The sequence below is a fragment of the Haemaphysalis longicornis genome, unplaced genomic scaffold, assembly GCF_048455015.1.
Source record: "Haemaphysalis longicornis isolate Haplotype H1 unplaced genomic scaffold, Haemaphysalis longicornis Haplotype H1 scaffold_4, whole genome shotgun sequence".
NCBI lineage: Eukaryota > Metazoa > Arthropoda > Arachnida > Ixodida > Ixodidae > Haemaphysalis > Haemaphysalis longicornis.
Genome location: NW_027526361.1, coordinates 208387436 through 208393598, shown reverse-complemented (window position 1 = coordinate 208393598; position 6163 = coordinate 208387436). Strand labels below are relative to the sequence as shown.

The following is a 6163-nucleotide window of genomic DNA, read 5'->3' as shown; positions in this document are numbered from 1 at the left end:
AAACTTCCTGCAGCTCTTGTCATATCATGTGTAATCACCCTGGCCCTATACACCAGCCATCTCCATTGTCTTTTGTTTTGCATCACCTTTACTTTTAGTCACATGTTTTAGTACTTACAGTCTCATCATAATTCAGTAACTTCTTCTTTGGCGCTCTTTGCCCATAGTCGGCCTTGCGCCAATAAAACCCAACTATCATCGATTGTTGCATCCCACGGGCCGCACAAAGGCGCGCCGAAGAACAGAGCTTACGCCGGTCAGCATGAGAGCAGAACGTCGATTTATTGTCAAAGCCAGGCTCGCTTATATTTGGTTCGAACGTAAGAGAGAAAGGGGGACGAGGGAGAGGAGCGGCGATAGCTGCCACCGCGACACAAAGAAAGATGCGCACGTAACCGTGCGCGCCACGCAATGGTGACGTCGGCGCAGAATATGCAACACTTCTTTCTCCTTAAAATTGGAAACGCTCCACCGGTCGGTGTGTTCTCGTAGAACGTCTGAGGACTTGTTGGGGGCTTCTTGCAGTGTTGTCCGTTGGGGCTGATTTGGTCGTAGGTTGAGGTGGGGAGGTGACGCCGGGTACCCGTACCGGAGAGTCTGCGCACCGAGGCATGTTGGTTGCCGGATCACCCTCCTCTGCTGTCGTTGGCGGGCTGGATGCCAGTCGTTGCTCGATCACATGGTCAGGCTGTTGCTGCTGCTACAATGTATCGTTGCGTTGCAAGCGCACTTGATCGGCATGTCGCTGGGCCAGTCCTCCCGAAGTTTCCACGGTAGCCATTCTGGACCCAGACGCAGTCTTTACCCGTCCCGGTATCCACTTGTCACCGCTACTATAGTTCCTCACGTAAACACTGGTCTCTGGTAGCAAGGTCCAGTCGTCTTGACCCTGCGACGGCTCTGCAAGAGTAGGAGGAAAACACGAGTCGAGACGGGACCGTATTTGGTAACCGAGAAGCATCTCTGCTGGTGACTTTTCATTTTTCTGTGGAGTTCTCCGGTAGTTGAACAAGAGTCCAACTAGATTGTCCTTTATCTTCCCTCCTTTCATTTTTCGAAGCCCCTCCTTTATAGTTCGCACTACTCTTTCTGCAGCTCCATTCTACTGGGGGTGGTAGGGGGCGCACCTTAGATGCACTATGTTGTTGTTCTTTGCAAATGTCTCGAATTACTGGCTGGTAAATTGTGGCCCATTATCAGTAACTAAGGTTTGTTTGACACCAAACCTGCTAAAAATAGTACGCAGGCAGTTTACCGTGGTTTCACTGTTAGCGTGCACCAGCGGTATTTCTTCGACCCATTTTGTATGCGTGTCGACCACCACCAGAATCATTTTTCCTGCGATTGGGCCCGCAAAATCCACGTGAACACGAGACCATCTCTCATTTGTCGCTGGCCAACTGACTGGTGGCGCTGCTGTAGGCATCGGTAGGTTCTGGATGCAGGTTTGACACGAAGCCGATATTTCTCTATATCTCTATCCAGCCCTGGCCACCAAAACAGCGAACGTGCAACAGCTTTCATAGCAGACGATCCCTGGTGCGTGTCATGCAGTAGACGTAACACTCGAGTACGAACCTCTTCCGGTACTACTACCCGGTTTCCCCAGTAGAGTAGCTCATGCGCCACTGACAACTCCAACTTCCGGTCGAAGTATGGCAGGACCAAATGGTGCAAAGAGTCTTTTGTTTTAGGCCACCCGTTCAGTGTATAACGTTTAACCTCAGACAGGACAGGGTCAGTGGCAGTCAAAACCTTCAGCTCACGTGTAGTCACTCCCCCTTCGTCCAGTGTTTCCAGGGACAGAACGTATTCGGCCGGTTCATCATCCGGGACAGGTTCCGGAACTCGCCGGGGTAGACGGCTCAGGGCGTCGGAGTTGAACATCTGCCTCCCTGGAGTGTACTGAAGCTTGTATTAGTAGGCCCCGAGGCAAAGTGCCCACCGTTGGATTCGGGCGGCGGCCATCGTTGGTGTCTGGCGGTCGGGTCTCAGCAGGCCCAGAAGTGGCTGGTGGTCGGTCACCAGCGTGAACTCTCGCCCTAGAAGGTAGTCACGAAATTTTGTTACGCAAAAATGAGCGCCAGCGCCTCTCGTTCTAGTTGAGAATAGTTCCGCTCAGCTTGTGTCAATGCTCTGGAACGGAATCCAATGGGTTTATAAACATTGCCTACTGTGTGGAATAGAGCTGCCCCGACACCGTGGGGGGATGCGTCACATTCCAACTTCAACTCTTTGTTTGGATCGAAAGGCACGAGAACTTGGGCATCTTTAAGCCTTTTCTTGGCAGCTGTAAAAGCAGCTTCCTGCTGCTCCTTCCAGTTCCAGCGCGCATTCTTTTCCAGCAGCTTATATAAAGGGAAAAGCGTAGTTGACATGCTAGGCAGGAACTTCGCGTAAAACATCAGCATTCCAAGAAACGAGCGCAGTTCGGTAACATTGCGCGGACTCGGTGCCTCAGCAATAGCGTCGACGTTCTTTTCTGTCGGGTGAAGACCCTCTCGGTCAATTCGGTGCCCAAGATACGTCACAGACGGTCTGCGCAATTCACACTTATCAAATCTGAGCTTTATTCCCCGTTCGCGGAAACGCTGCAGGACGTTTCTTAGTCGCTCGCCATTATCATTCCTTCTCTCCGACACGAGCACGTCGTCTAGATAAGCTTGCACGCCCGGCAGGCCTGCCAGCACCTCATCCATCTTCCTTTGAAAGATTGCCGGGGCGGATGCTATTCCGAATGGCAGCCTATTAAAGCAAAACAGGCCTCTGTGCGTGTTAATGACGCAGACTTTTCTTGCCGCTTCGTCGAGTGGTACTTGGTTGTATGCGTCGCGCAGGTCAAGAGTGCTAAAACAGTCACCATCACTTAAGCCAGCAAACATGTCCTCAATCACGGGAAACGGGTATTGCTCAGTGGCACAAGCTGGGTTCAAGGTGGCTTTAAAATCCCCGCAAATTCTGACAGTGCCGTCATTCTTTAACACCACCACAATTGGCGTTGCCCAATCGGAATGCTTTACGGGCGACAACACTCCTATTGAAACCAGCCTGTCCAGCTCTTGCGTTACTTTATCACGCAAAGCGTAGGGAAGGGGCTGTGCCTTACAGAATTTTGGAATGGCGCCCTCTTTTAGGTGCAGGCTGGCGGGGGTTCCCTCGATAAGGCTCAGGTCGGCAGAAAAGACGTCCTGGTAGTCCTCGAAGATGCTGTTGATGCGGTAGCTGCTTTCGTGGTCTTCCGGAGAGACGTCCCGTGCTGCTACCTACAATATTGGAGCTCCTGCGTGTCACGATTTAGACCCGCGTTCGTGAACCTGTGAGGGTAGGGGTACCCTCCAGCCGAGAGACGACATTCAGCGTGCTGGTGGTGACGGTGATTGACCCCCGAGCAGCCGTGCTCGGCGGTGTTTATTGCCCGGCCACACACAAGGTTGCCCACCGAGCCTGGTGGGGCCACTGAACATAGCGGCCAACGAATATCAGGGATGGGGGGCGCCACACACTTGTCACACCCCTCACCCCCAAGTTTGTTTGTCCTACACAAACACAAAACAATACCTGTCCCCCCGGCGAGTACCAGTCCGGAGGTCTCCGCAGTCTCTCATTCCGCCGGAGCACAGGTGTCGAGGCCGTTGTGGCAGCATTAGGTGCCGCCTGTGTCACACTCGCACCAGCTGTCAGCCTTCCCGGTGTCGAAGGACTTGCGCGTGGCGCCACAGTGGCGCAAGTAGCACTAGCCCCTGGTGCTGTGGTGGCAGCGGTCGGTGAAGCTGGCTCCCCTTGAAGGAGTCCAGGCTGAGGCAGTGCAGAGGGCCCGTGGCCATGCAGCTCGGCTGCGCCAGCAGGGGCGCCAGCACCTGCTCCAGCACCTGCTCGGGCGTGTACGGGTCCCTGCACAGCATGCACAGCATCAGCCGCAGGTCCGGCCCGGGCCCCGTGACCGCGGGCAGCGCCTGGTAGATGAGAAGCCAGCCCGCCCGCTGCTCGGTGCTCTCCACCAGCGCGCACAGCGCCTGCTCCAGCCGCACGGGGTCCAGGCCGCCGCTGTCGTCCACGAAGGGGCACTGAAGGCTCTTGGCCCTGTTGATGCACTCCTCGCGCATGAAGTCCCCCTGGCCCGCAAACACCATGACCAGGGGCAGGCCGTGGAAGGGCAGCCGGTCCTCCTGCTACAGGTTGGCCAGCGGGGTCTTCTCGGGGCTCTCGCGGATGTACTCCAGCCCCGGCTGGCTGGCGTACACGCACAGGCAGCCGTGGGGCAGGGGCTCCGTGCAGAACGAGTTGTGCGGCAGGCCCACGTCGCCGTCGATGATCCTAAAGGCCAGCGCGTACTGGGCCTTGTCGTCGAGCCGGAAACCCTGCGGGAGCACCTGCCGCATAGCCTGCGCCACCTGCTGGGCGCTGGCCCTGGCACCCAGCACCACCAGGTGCAGCAGGCGGACGTTGGTGCCCAGCACCCCGCCGCCGTTGGTGCCGGCCTCTCGCCGGTGTAGCAGCTGCTCGATGACGCCGTCCATGCAGTCGGGCTGGACGGGGCAGCGCTCCCTCTGGCACCTGAATGCCTGCCGCTGTGCCGGTGAATGTCCCCACCTCAGGCTGGAACAGGGCCTCGAACTTGCTCAGGAAGCCGGGGACGTCTGCCACTGCTTCCTGGTACTCCGGCAGCCGCACGCCCAAAGCCTGGATCCAGTTCCGGCCCAGCAGCGTCGGTGACGGCCCCTTGGTCAGGTACAGGGGAAGGGTGGCCTCCCGGTCGCCAAGGCGGACGCTGACCTGGGCTTGACCCTCGACTTGGGCGAGCTGTCCGGAGTAGCTGCGCAGCATGACGCCCGACGCCTCGACGGACACGCCAGGAAAGGTGCGCATGAAGGCTTTCCCGGTCATGACCGACACACTGGCCCCTGTGTCCAGCTTCATGGAGATGGGGCGCCCGCAGACTTCGACGGTCAGCCAGTATGGTGGCACCGGCGGCTGCACTGTGGCCGCGTGCCACATGTCGAAAATCTGCGGGTCTTAGGCCACGACGTGAATCCTAGCCGTTGCACCCGAAGCTGCTGCCGCACGTCCCCGCCGCCTACCCTTGCGCCGACTCCCTCGGCCGTGGGCTGTGCGCGGGACATGTGCTCGACGCCGGCTGCTGCTTCCGTCCGTCCGCCGTCGTCCCCCCTCGGCACGCCCGAGCAATGTGCCCAGTTCTTCCGCACGCAAAGCACTCCGCTTGCGCGAACTGGCACGGTGAAGGGGGGTGGTCACCACCGCAGCAAACGCACCTGCCATGCCGTGCCGCCATCTTGTTCACCGCCGCCTCCGTCGATGAGCCAGCCGCACGTGCTAGGCTAGCTCGCCCGCGTCCTTGGCCGCAGCCTCCATCTCCGGCGCTGCCTTCACGGTGTCTTCCAGCGAGGGGTTGGGAAGCTTTAGGAGTCGCGTCTGCATGGCGGGGTCGTTGATGCCACAGATGAAACGGTCCCGGAGCAGCGAGTCGAGCTGCTCCTCGAAGGCGCAGCCGCTCGCCAACCCTCCCAGCGCTGCGACGAACTGCCCGAGCGTCTCCCCGTCTCGGTGGCTCCGGTTATTGAAGCGAAAACGCTCCATTAACGTCGACGGAGCCGGGCTGTAGTGCGAGCGTAGCGTAGCGAGCAGCTCACCCAGCGGCTTGTCGTGCGGCGTGGCCGGCTTGAGCAGGTCGAGCAGGAGAGCGAAGACGCGGGTCCCGCAGCTGGCCAGGAAGATGTCGCGCTGTTTCGCCTCGGGTGTGTCGTTCGCCCGGAAAAAACACACCGACTTGCTCCTCGTAGACCGGCCAGGCGGACCCTTCACCCTCGAATGGCTCGAACCTCCCGTACAGCGGCATGGCGTAATGGCGGCTGGCTTGAGGGGGCGGTGTCTCGGCGTTCTCGGTGGCGGCGTTCACGGTGGCTTGGCCGCTCCGCGGGCTTCTTATCTCGTCGCCAGTGTCACGATTTAGACCCGCGTTCGTGAACCTGTGAGGGTAGGGGTACCGTCCAGCCGAGAGACGACATGCAGCGTGCTGGTGGTGACGGTGACTGACCCCCGAGCAGTCGTGCTCGGCGGTGTTTATTGTTCGGCCACACACAAGGTTGCCCACCGAGCCTGGTGGGGCCACTGAACTTAGCGGCCAACGAATATCAGGGATGGGGGG

The 6163-nt window shown here is 58.7% G+C and overlaps 1 pseudogene; it reads right to left on the bottom strand.

The window, feature by feature from the left end:
* Positions 1–298: 298 nt before the first annotated feature.
* LOC144180199 (uncharacterized) lies at positions 299–5436 on the bottom strand (annotated as a pseudogene).
* Between the last annotated feature and the right edge of the window lie 727 nt (positions 5437–6163).